At 39.5% G+C, this 11,862-nt stretch overlaps 1 protein-coding gene across 1 annotated transcript in view; it reads left to right on the top strand.

Moving 5' to 3' along the window:
* Positions 1 to 11,862, top strand: part of CRIM1 (cysteine rich transmembrane BMP regulator 1) — a 196,084-nt gene that overhangs the window by 13,554 nt on the left and 170,668 nt on the right. The window lies entirely within an intron of this gene.

Below are 11,862 nucleotides of genomic sequence, written 5' to 3'. Positions count from 1 at the left end.
GGTCAGAGGCTATGGGGAGCAAAAGACCCCCCAGCCATAGCCATAGCAAAGGTCATGCTTTTGTGTCTCTCTCAAATTCTCTCAAAGTACACTTGAGCTCTAAGAGGAGAAACTAATCAGCTTTCTTTATCAGTTCATATTCTACCAAAAGCATAAGCATTTTCCATGTCAAAATTAAGCCCAGTCTTTATTCAGAATATATGTGAAGGATAACATTTGTACCTTTTCTGATGAAAGATGCGATTAATGCTTTAGGTAAATGAACACCCTTCACTTGCATCTCTCTCTGCATGTAAAACCTGCTGCTGATACAAAGTTATTGAAACTCTTATTTTATGAGTTGCTTCTTGGTTACCTGGCTTGCACCTTTCTTAGCTATTCACTGCTGTCCTTCATAGGTGAAAGGAAAAGGCCTTTTAAGTTGCTGGTATCTATTAAGCTGGCTTATTGCAATATACTCCTTGCATTCCATTATTTTTACATGTAACTGAATAACTTTATGCTGGTAAGTGTTGCAATACCTGTTAGACCAGTCCTGGAATAACAAATATGAGAAGGTAATTTTATTCTGAATGCTTGTTTGGTTGTTGTTAAGTCTGATTTTTCTGTTAAACTTCACTTGTGTGGTCTTAATGGCTGCAGCTATGTTGAAAAACTAGAACAGAATAAATCCAGCTTTGTGCTGAATTATCAGGCAAGGAGGGGAGTGAAATACTTTCAAATGTGCTTAATCTGATACGCTTTCCACTCCTCTCGCATAACAATTAACGTATGTTTTTGCTCAAATAACTGAACTTTGAAGGCTGGCATGTATTTGCAATAAGGAATGCGATTGTGGCAAAGGTCCAGATTTTACCCTTGAACACGCTTGTGAGAGCCAAGTAAATGCATTTGAAGGCAAAATTTCACGTGAAACACAGGAAAATAGCAGTATAGCTTTTGGGCTTTTTTTCTGAATGCATAGATACAGAAGGAAGAACCATTTGATGTGGAAATAGTACGGATTAGGAATACTAATATAAACTTGGATACACAAAGAAATCTTCCAAAAACCAAAAGGGAGGAGAACTTGCTCATTAATTGATAAGAAGGTCTTGTGATGGTGGCACATCTGGCAGCGCGGTTGCCTTCACAGCATAACAGAGTGGTGTTAAATTTGCAGGGCTCCTCACTCTTCTGACTCTAGCTCCTCAGAGAACTGTTCTGTGATCAAGGAAGTATGATCTTTTCCTAATGTATTGGCTCTTTTGGCATGTCCTATTTTTAAGATGAGTTGTCACATAGAGAACATCTGTGCCATGAAATTTCAAGTTAACAGTAAGAAAACCTTGCAGAAGTTTCAGAAAGATATCAAAAGGGAAAACTGACTTTCATATTTCTGTATTGATGTGTCTGGATACCTAATTTTAGGCTTAATTGCATTATGAATAATGCTGTCTGTATTAGTAGGGGAAAAACTGCATTGTAGAAACCGTTAGGAAGGAAGATTGAAGAAAAAAATCTGGACCTGTTAGCATCACAGAAATTACCTACAATTGTAACTAATACTGTATCTTTACACTTCTATTTTTTCCTTGCCATTTTATGTAAATGTCTGTTGTTTCTACTGTGTAGTAACTGAGCTTATTTTCCTTCTGTGCTACACTTGGCTCATGTGAGCTGCTGTGCAGATGCCACCCTTGCCTTTCCTTCTTCTACATGCAAATCCCTTGGGTATGCAAAGCTTATGGAGAGTGTACTGGATCTTCAATTTGTGACACTTCAGTTTCCTTCAAACTTGCAGTTTCCAAGATTGCTGTGGACAGAAGTGTATCCCCCAACTGTAGGCCTTGGGATAGGATGCATTTGTCACACAGTCCTACAAAGCTAGCAATCAGATGTGGACAGTCAAAGCATGGTTGTTCCTAGAGACAAAGGAGCATTCTTCTTGCCTCTTTCTGTTTCAAATGCTTACCTGCAATCATCTGAAACTGAATACAAGAGAACTAATTGTACCTGGAGCCCCTATAAGAGAAGGAGAAGAACAGGACAGGTATCGTACAGCTGGTAAAATCTTGCTTTTGAGAAGTTCAGTGCCTTCCAAATGTTCTTTTCCATGGTGGCAAGCAGGCTGTGCTGAAGTATGTCTACTTTAACTGTAGTGGCAAGTTACAGGTTTTAATGAATGTTTGACCTTAACTTCTGTTAAAGTTGGGGAAGAGAGAAAAAAAGGAGCAGGTGACTTTCAGCAGAATGCTTCCAGATGCAGTGTTGATTTTAAGGAGCAAAAGTTACCTACATGTGACAGAAGAGACCTGAGCAAAGATCTAGAATTAAATGGTGTGTAAACATTAGGCTAATGTTGCGTACTAGCAGGAAGCTGTATTCCTGTGGCACTTGATGTGCAGGGTCACAGGTCTTGTTTTGACAGGGCAAGTCTTGTTTGGATATATGCAGCACTGATGCTGACAGATAACTGTTGGATGAATGTATCCAGTGATAGTGGTATCAGTGACATACTGGTCAATATGACAATTTTAATACAATGGTTATGTTTCTATAAGTAATGAGGAACAATTTATTGGAAGATAACTTTATCTTTTTTGTTTGGTCCCCTCCAGTAGACTTCACAGTTGTCTCTTTAAAAGAATGATATGCCAACATTTTGTAATTCTGAATGGTTGTATAGCATGGTGACAAACTATTAGCTCTTTGTCTCCAAATTTAGGCCTCGAATTATTTTGTGACGTGGTGGTGGTTTTTGTAAATAGAACAAACACTACGCAGCTTCCACAGGATCAGACTAACTTTTCTGTGCAATAGAATGAAGTATTACCAGCAAAATGTTTGTCTCTAAGATGGATGGATAGAGACTAGAATTGAAGCAAGATCTGTGAACAGTTGGATTTTGGAGAAACTTTGGTGAAGTTGGATAATCCCTTGCAGAGGGTGGAAGGTGGGAGGGGAAAGGAGAAAAAGAGCAGTGTTTCTGGAAAACTTCCATTGGCTCTACTTCGGAACAGGCTGCAGATAGGTTGCTTAATAAGCTTGGTTTGCCCTGGCAGCTTTTAATTAGAACAAGGGTACTCGTATAGCTCTTCCAACTGTACTCTTTTCAAGATGCGTGAGAACTTAACTCAGTCAATGCTTTCCAACGTAAACATTCCAAAAATGCGTATGAGCCTGTTTTTATCTGTATTCACTACTAGAAGATGAAACACTTCTTCCACCCCATATACAAAAGCAGTTGCTAATTAATACAGTAATAGAAGGTATCCCTATCAAATAATTTGCAAATGTAAAATTTTTGCTCTGTAAGAAAGCAAAATTATTAATATTTGCAATGGAATTGTGATATTAGTGTGATAAAACCCCCCAAATTATTCCCCTATCAAAAATGTTTGTGGTTTTTTTTTTTTAATTATTATAATATTTAGTGTTCTGTGTATTAACTTATCTAATATGGGACTTGACATGCCTTTTCACTGTTGGGTTTTCTGTGCTGGTAAATGCAGGGGAGTTTAATTGCTGGTCAAACACTTGGGGTCTAGCTGAGCTCCTGCCCCCATCATCTTCAACCCAAGGTTCCTCTCAGCACTGCTGCTGATCAGTGGTGCTGATCTGCAGGGAAAGAGTCGTTAGTTTGTTTCCACATTCAGCAGAAGTGTATCAGACTTCAGTGTAATAACCTCTGGAAAATAATGTTGTAAGTTGGATACTGTCCTAGATCTATCATGGAGTTGTGCATTGAGCACTTGCACCATTGGTTAGTCTGTTTTAGTGTACGTTGTGAATCATTTCAGGTGGAAGACTTGGCCTGCTTCTGTTCCTCTTCCTTCATCCCATTGCTGTTTATCCGCTTTTAGCAACCTTGGGAATGGGATATTTAGTCTGGGACCACTTTCTTTCCTAAAAATGGCGCAGTTTCCTTCTGTGTCAATTGAACACCTCATCAGGTCTAGCTGTGAGGCACCTCTTTAGGAAAGTGCCTTTTCATTATTACCAGGTGTGATTATTTTTCTGATAGAGATACACTTTGGAGAAGAGCACTACTATTATAACAATTAAAAATCATGTCCGAATCTCTTCAGACATGTGGCTAACTGCTTCTCATCTTCCATGGGTTGGGTGGAATAATTTTTTTTTTTTGAGGGGGCTTTGCATTACTAACCTCTCTTCTCCATCTTATCAGTCCTTATTAGTTTAGTAGCATCAGATGTGGCTGATGCTATGTGACAAATCCGTAGTCTGCCCTTCTTTTTTAAAAATGGGGGGGTGGGTGTGTGTGCAAAACCATTTCAGGTTTTCCTGTAGCCATGACTGCTTCAGTCTAACTAGCTGTAATCTGTCACTGACAGCCTGATCTAACGATCTAGGCAGGAAGTTTTATTCTGAGCTTATTACTCCTGTTTGCCTGTTGCTCTGTCCTTCTAGGTTCAATATGAACAGGTGTTGCTTGATTGCACCCTCCTGCCCCCCAGAAATGCCCCCACATGAAACTTTTTTATAAGTTCCTCTTACAAAGACCTCTGAGAAGAATTTCTCACCCTACCCCAGAGTGTTAGTAGGGGTACAGCTCACAGTATAAACAAAAGTCCAAACATCTGTTTAAGGGTATGGAAACTACCTAGTTGTAAATGAGCTTTTCAGGACTTGGTTCCACCTTTCCCAGTGACACTGCAGTGAGATGGTACTCTGGCCAGTATCCTTATGCGCTGGACCTGAGCGTAGGTGATACGTGTGTGCCCTCTGTGGATGCCTAAAAATAAAATAAAATGCCTGCACTCCAAATGCTGGGGCATCTATCTACTCACTGTCAATATATTTTGGGCACATGTTTGTGCTTCTAGTTACTGATAAAGGATTCCTCTACACAAATACTTGGGGAGAGGTTGGGTGTTTCATAGGTGAAGCACTGATCTTGAAGTTGAATGGCCTTCTCAAAAAACAACAATACAACCCACACAAAAAAAAAAAACCAGCAACACACAAAAAAAAAAACCCAACCAAAGGCATTCTTAGCCTTAGTGCCGACGAGCAATAGCTCTACCCCCTCATGAATTCCTGCACATGTTCTCTTCCCTGTTGTTCTAGATTCCCTCAAGTGTTCTTTATTCAAAGTGTTTCTTTAAATTCTTGCTGTTCAAATCCAAGAAAACTTCCTTTCTTGCTCATGGAGTAACTTACATCATGTACATTAAATAGCTCATCTAGAATCAGATATGTTATGTCAATTTATGTTAAAAGATGTAAATTATGCCTTTCTGTCCAGAAGAGGTGAAGCTTTCACTAACTCTTAGCTTCAGTTAGGGAGAGAACAAATGGTACTTTTGTATGATCAACTTTGTTCTAGAGACATGTAAAAATTGTTGTCATAGTGACAAACCAATCTACATAATTTAAGGTGCTAGAATTTAAATGACTTGTCAGATACATATGCCAGAATTGCAGCTTCTATAAATTAATGCACTAATATGTTAAATGTTTAAACGTGTTTGGCACTAGCATATAACTTTAGAAGGGCAAAGAAAACACTCCCTTGTTTTAAATAAACAAAAAACCCTCACCCCTAAAACTGGAAACTCCGATCTGCTTTTGACCTCTGGCGAGTAGATGCAGTCACATAGTGTAGCAGAGGAAATGCCTGACATTCTAGCCATCTGAGCTGGCGCTTCCAGCTCTTTGGCACACTTACATGTGTAGGTCTGATCTCTTTTCTTCTTAGTTGTCATTGCAGACTTGTAGAAGTGGATAGGGGACAGAATAATGCCAGAAGCAGCATGTTTCATCTTTCTGCTTTGGGTCTTTCTGTAAAATGTATTCATTGTTTTATGAGAGTTTGGAACATGAGTTCCTAATCTCTTGTACATTTTTAGAAGCCAGGTTAGAAGATGTGTATCACGATTTTACAACTTCGGTAAAAATACTGTATTTGGAAAAGCCAATCTGGATGCTTCTGAAGAAAACCACTTCAAACATCAAAAATTGTACAATAAACTTGTGACTGATATACTATACTGGAATGCTGGATAAGAAACAAGATATAAAATAAGTCTGTTAAACACAATTTTCTAACTATTTTGCTGTTATAGTTTGTGGGCAGTGTGAGTATTCCTTATCTGGATAGATCACATGCGACAAAACTAAAATAGCAATCTCGATGCTGCTGCTTTTCAGAAGTCTTGTACTCTGTGCTGCCTCATCAGCCGTACAGTTAGAGCATATAATTCAGTCAATGATGCTGTTCTAAGCATTCAGTTCTTACCTGCCCTCTGTGTGCAAGCCACTGCTTTCAGCTTCCAGCTTGCAATAACTGGATACCTTCTGCTGGGCATTTGGTGTCCTGCAAGGTAGGCAGACTGGGTAGAAGGACAAACACCTTGAGCCTGGAACTCACCTGCTAGAGCTACAGAGCTATCAGGAGCTAAATCCTGCCTCCTTGAACTGGATCTGTCCCTGAAAACAGGATGCTAGCAGCTCCCAGAAGTTCTGAATAAAAGGAGCAGAGTAAGGCAGGACTCCTCATCCCGTCTTTCCTAGAAGCTGAAATGAGAAAAAAAAACCCTATCTTCCCCCCCCAACATCTCCTCCTAGTGTTGGAGAGAGAAAATGCTTAACAGATCAGTCTGCTTAAGCTGTTCCTTATGTGACTTTAGGTGTATTAAGCAAGAAATTGAGTACTTCAGGGAAGTGGAATTTTGGGAGAACATGCAAGTAACCAGGGGTGGATGGCACTCAGATCCTGACTTGAAGGCTGTACCTGGATCATAGGGCTCCATTGCTTATAAAGAAACGGGTGAACTGACTGATTCACTGATAGGTCTGGATCTCTTACAAAATATGATATGCATAACATCTAAAGACTGAGTCTGAAGTGCAGCTCTGGAGACTCACAGAAATGAGGGGAGAAGAAAATTGTTGCCCTCCTCAACATATAAAGTGTATTACTACATATTACTATATAAAATTATTCTTACTTTATCAAGATAAAAAATTGTGTTTCCTTAATCTTTTAAAAACTCAGTAGCGCGGTACTGAGATTCCTGAACCAGGTCTGTGGGAGCTAGCACCATCTAAAGGAATGATACACATCCTGCCTGAAAACAACCTAGTGGCATCTGTACCATTCTGTCTGAGCACACTATTTATTGAAATGAGGCATAAATGAGGACTCTGGTTAACCTCTAATTAACAGTCCCTTATGAGGATTGTCCCTATGTAAGGGACTATAGTTAACTAATGTGCTCTGTGAATTCCTTGGGTTGCAGCTGAGTTTTGACAGAGTTGTTAATCTCACTTCACATGTTAGTACTTAAGTGAAACCTGGAAACTGAGCTAAAGATGTACCTTCACTATAGCACATCCCTAACTTCTTTTGAATGATACCATGATGTTCCAGTAATGTGAGTAGCTTTCTACATGTAGACTAGAGCATGAACGTTCACTGTAAGAAAGCCTAACGCTTTCTGTGCTGAGCCATCCCTGGTTTGGTTCAGGAGGCTGCAGACAGCGGCAATCTGTGTCTGGCTTTTACTCACAGTCCTACATTTGTGAAGTATTGGTTTGCCAACACACTTATTCCAACAATCTCCGTTTTCCTTCTTGATCCTAGGGACTATTTCTGTGAAAGCTGCTAGCTTGTTGACAAGGGAAAGAGCTTTGCTTTCTAGCAGAAATCTAGTGTGTCTTTACAGTTGCAGTTCACAAAACTCATCACTGAGTGATCAAACATGGTTTCACATCAAGGTACACGTGCACCTCTTTTCATCACTGTGGTAGTTCTTACAGGCTTGTTTTACATCTATAGCTTACACAGCTGAAATTCAAATCTTGAATACAGAGCAAGAAATGAAACTTGCTGAAACCTTCTCCTTTTGTTTTCTGATAAAAGTCCAGCAGACATCTGTGAATCATTGCTAACTCTGCAGTATTGGTTCACCTGTGGTCTCCTGTGGCAGATCTTCCCTTTTTTTTTTTTTCCCCTCTTCTTCCCCACCCATTGAGGGGGAAAATTGCCATAGGCTACAGCCAAGGAACTTTGTAGGGATTGCTATGGAGTCAGAGGAAAAAACTTGAGAAGGTGAAGGAAAGATGTCAAAAGGATAGTACTTACAGCTGTATAATGTTTGTGATCTCGCTTATGTTTGGTTTGGGTTTTTTTTTGGGGGGGGGGGTGGTGTTTTTGTTTTGTGGTGTTTTTTTCTGGGCTGAAACTAAAATATCCAAATCTATCTGTTGTTTGTGGTAGATGTAGCCCAGAAGTGCTCATGGCTTATCAGGGTTACAAAAGTTGACAAATGGGGGCTGGAATCTAAAGCATCTGTGAGGGTATAGGCTAGCAAGATTATGAGATCATTTCAAATTATGTTGTCAAAACTCCCACAGACGAAGCATATCTGTCTTGCGTGGAAGAGAGTTGTTTGTTATCTAGCTATGTCTGTGTGAAGTGCGTTCTCTGACTGTGCCTTTGATAAGATTTTGTTTCTCAAAAAAAAAAAAGAGATGCGGTATGTTGCTCTCTGCTTTGTAGTCCGGTGGTTTGGACCGATCCTGACTAAGTTAAATGAGTGATACTTCCTTTCCCATTTGTGTGTTGTGTAAACAAAGACTGACCTAGTTTAGGCATTAAAGTGCTTCTGGCTTTGAATCCCAAGTGGGAAAGGGGGCTTTTGAGTTTATGGCCTGGCAAAAAGGATGGTTTCTGCTAGCCCTTTGCCTTAAGGAGTTCCTGCCTCTGTGCTCCTCTGTGTTCCTGTTGCTTTGACATGACATGCTGTGGGTCCATGCTGTGAACTGGGCAGGGGAATCTCTTAAGCTGTTGGGGCTGACAAAGATTCTTTATTGACAAACTGCGATGCAGACAGTGTCGTGAGGAAATGAGGCTTTTATTATTCTGCTGCTTTTGTCTCTCAGTCTCTGCCTTTCCCTGTTTCCTGCCCACGACTACTTTTGAGATTTATCAGATTCCAGCAGTTATGACAAATGGATAGGGACCTCAAAGATGTTACAATATTGCAAGTACTGAAAATGGGCAGCTGACTATGAGGGAGACTGTACAAAATGTCATCAACTTCAATACTAGGCAGCAGAGAATCTGCAGGAGGAATGAAGAGAAATATACTATGAGTATCCAAACAGCTAGAAAAGCTTCAATTGAAACTCTCATTACCTTGGGCGCTACAGAATGCGATTCAGGCTTGGTAATTTCAATGCTAGTGAAACCATTTGTTCTCTATTCTGTTCTGTGCTGTCAAATGCTTCCAGTTAAAAAAGAATAAAAAATAAAAAATAAAAAGGTGGTAATAATAATATGGTAGAAACAATAATTTGAGGCTCTAGATGCCACTAGGTGGCAGAACCCCTGCATCTATCCTGTGGATGTCTTTTTCTGTGTCTTGATTCTTCATCTGAATATATTGAAAATACTTTTTCAGCTATAGTGTAATGACAATAAACATTTGTAGGGATGCTTCGATGCTATCCTAATAGGGCTCATATTGGTCGTTGTTGTGGGAAATGTGAAGGGCTTTCAACACATCCTTTGTTCAGACTTCTACCCCTTCTGAAAAGCCTGCTACTCAAAGCAATTACTTGCATTTAGTTGCATTTAGGTGTCAACACATGGCTCTCTTTCCCTGTTTCTTGGTTCTATTGTTACTAGATCAGAAATGAGGAGATGACAAAGTGATGTTTAAGAAGAATGCTTTGTAAGGACTGGCAGCAGGGGCAGGGGCATGGAGGTGGTGAATCTGAGTTTAACCTATGGTGGAAGGCATGATTTTTGAGTGTTGGGAGCTTACAGTGTTGTGGAGTGACGCATTTCTGTTGGTGAGATGTTTGTAGCTGAATAAAGTTACCACTTGGAAACAAATGTATCTTGAAGCAATACCTGTTAATGACTATCTTTAATAAGGTTCCTCTTCTTAGTGCTACTCTTCAGTTGCAATGTGCTTGTCATCCACGCAATGTGGGAGATTATTTTAGCTTCATTTTATTGCTGTTTTGACTTACAGAGCAGCTGGGGAGGTGGCTGAGAACAGCCCAAGAATAGGGCTGTTGCCTGCCTGTATTTACTAATAGAGGGCTGTCTAGGTCCTGGGTGTGGGGACATGATAAATTCTGCAATTTTTATTGTATGTTTGCATATTGTAATACTTGGGGTACAGTCCTCATCTTGCATTTGGGGGTACACTGGGACCAAGCCAGAAGACATCCACATCCTTGTGATCTACTTCATAAGTATACCATCTCTTCTAATGAAGACCTCAGTGGGTGGGTGCCTAGTAATGAGTCTGATAAATACTGAATGACAAATCTAAAAGCAACAGTATGGGTTTCTTTCTTTAGGTGCTGTATTTTAGGAACATCTTCTAGATATTTCAGTTTGGAATATTAATACTGATTAAAATTGAAGTGTCAGATTTCAAAGCAACTTGATTAAGGTTTTCAAAAGGGGTTAGAATCACTTACCAGAATGTGATGCCTCCTCTGAATTTTGTATACAGTTGACGCTTTGCTGCAACAAGGTGGTCTAATACAGATACTTCTGTTTGCCTATGAAGAAATATGAAGGGATGCCAGCTTATTCCATTTGGGTACCTGATGGTTGGTTTATAACTTTATTTTGCAGTTCTGGAATAATCACGTGAATGAGAATGACCTTTTGAATGTAGTGTCTTAGAGGAATTGTACAAGTCTCTTATTTCTCAGTAAGTCCAACAAAAATTTTGTATGCAAAAGGTTTCTCCCCACTTCTGATTTTCTTCCAATTTTCTTCCAGTGCTACAGTCAGCTGTGCACAACCTTCTTACTCCTTCACCTTTCTAACACATCTACTGTGCCTATTCCTAACCATCTTTTCCCCAGCTCCCCTGCATCAAATGGTCCTCCCTTCTGATGATCTTGGGCATGCGCACACCTCATGGACACCTCATTTCTCGCTTCATCCTCCATGGATCTGCTCTGAACAGCTGATCAGGAAATGCAAGTGCTATTGCAGCCACTGCCTAGCTCTGCAGTACCACTTTGAGGAAGTGATATGGATGTTTGGGAACTTCTGCTCTGGGTGGTGCTAGGTGTAACTCTCATTCTAGTCTGGACAGCATTGGTTTGTTTCTGGTTTTGTTTCCTTTTTTAAGGAGGAGGTCTTAGACTGTCAAATGCAGGCAGCGTGGCCTACCTTGAAAAGCTCTTTATTGGTACATGTGTCTGAAGCTGGTTTGTCTTTACCATTCCTTTAAAGTTATTAGTGTTTGACTGAAGAGTGTTTGTGGAATGCATAAGAGAACGTTGAAGGAAGTACTGTGAAAGAAAAATTCAACCAAAAATCAGGGTAGTTTGCAGGAAGGTGCTACTTTGGCTGTAGGCTTGTTTATCATAGGAAGGTAAGTTAAAATAAAACCCTCAAATACCAAAAAGTCATCTGTTTTTAATGTAAATATATTTTTAAAAATACACTATGCTGACAAATGCCTAAAGCATCTTGGTGTTCAGAATTATGTGTATACTTTCTCTCTTGTATCCTGTTCATGTCATCCAACTCCATACAATAGCTACCTACAAACCAGTACCACAGAGGTCATTCAGCAGGCTTTATTTGTGGTATAAAAGCTATGGGTATTTATACATAAGTAATTTTCAAAAAGAAATCTATATTATCTCTGATATATGCTTTCAGTTCCTCACTTGAAGTTATTACTTTCCTACTTCATATAGTATTTTGAAGATGATATTTCTTGAAAGTTTATGAGGAGGTTGGTTATTATGGTGATAGTCATTTGAAAAACAAAAGTTTGAATTTTTTTTTGTTGTTAATTAAACTTGACTTTTTTTTTAAAATTGTGCATAGAAAAAAGTCTTCCTTTCAGAAAGAAATGTGTTGAC

This window comes from Aptenodytes forsteri, unplaced genomic scaffold (assembly GCF_000699145.1).
Source record: "Aptenodytes forsteri isolate BGI_AS27 unplaced genomic scaffold, ASM69914v1 Scaffold309, whole genome shotgun sequence".
Classification (NCBI taxonomy): Eukaryota; Metazoa; Chordata; class Aves; order Sphenisciformes; family Spheniscidae; genus Aptenodytes; species Aptenodytes forsteri.
Note: the sequence above shows the minus strand (reverse complement) of the source record. Positions and strands in the feature narration are given on the sequence as shown.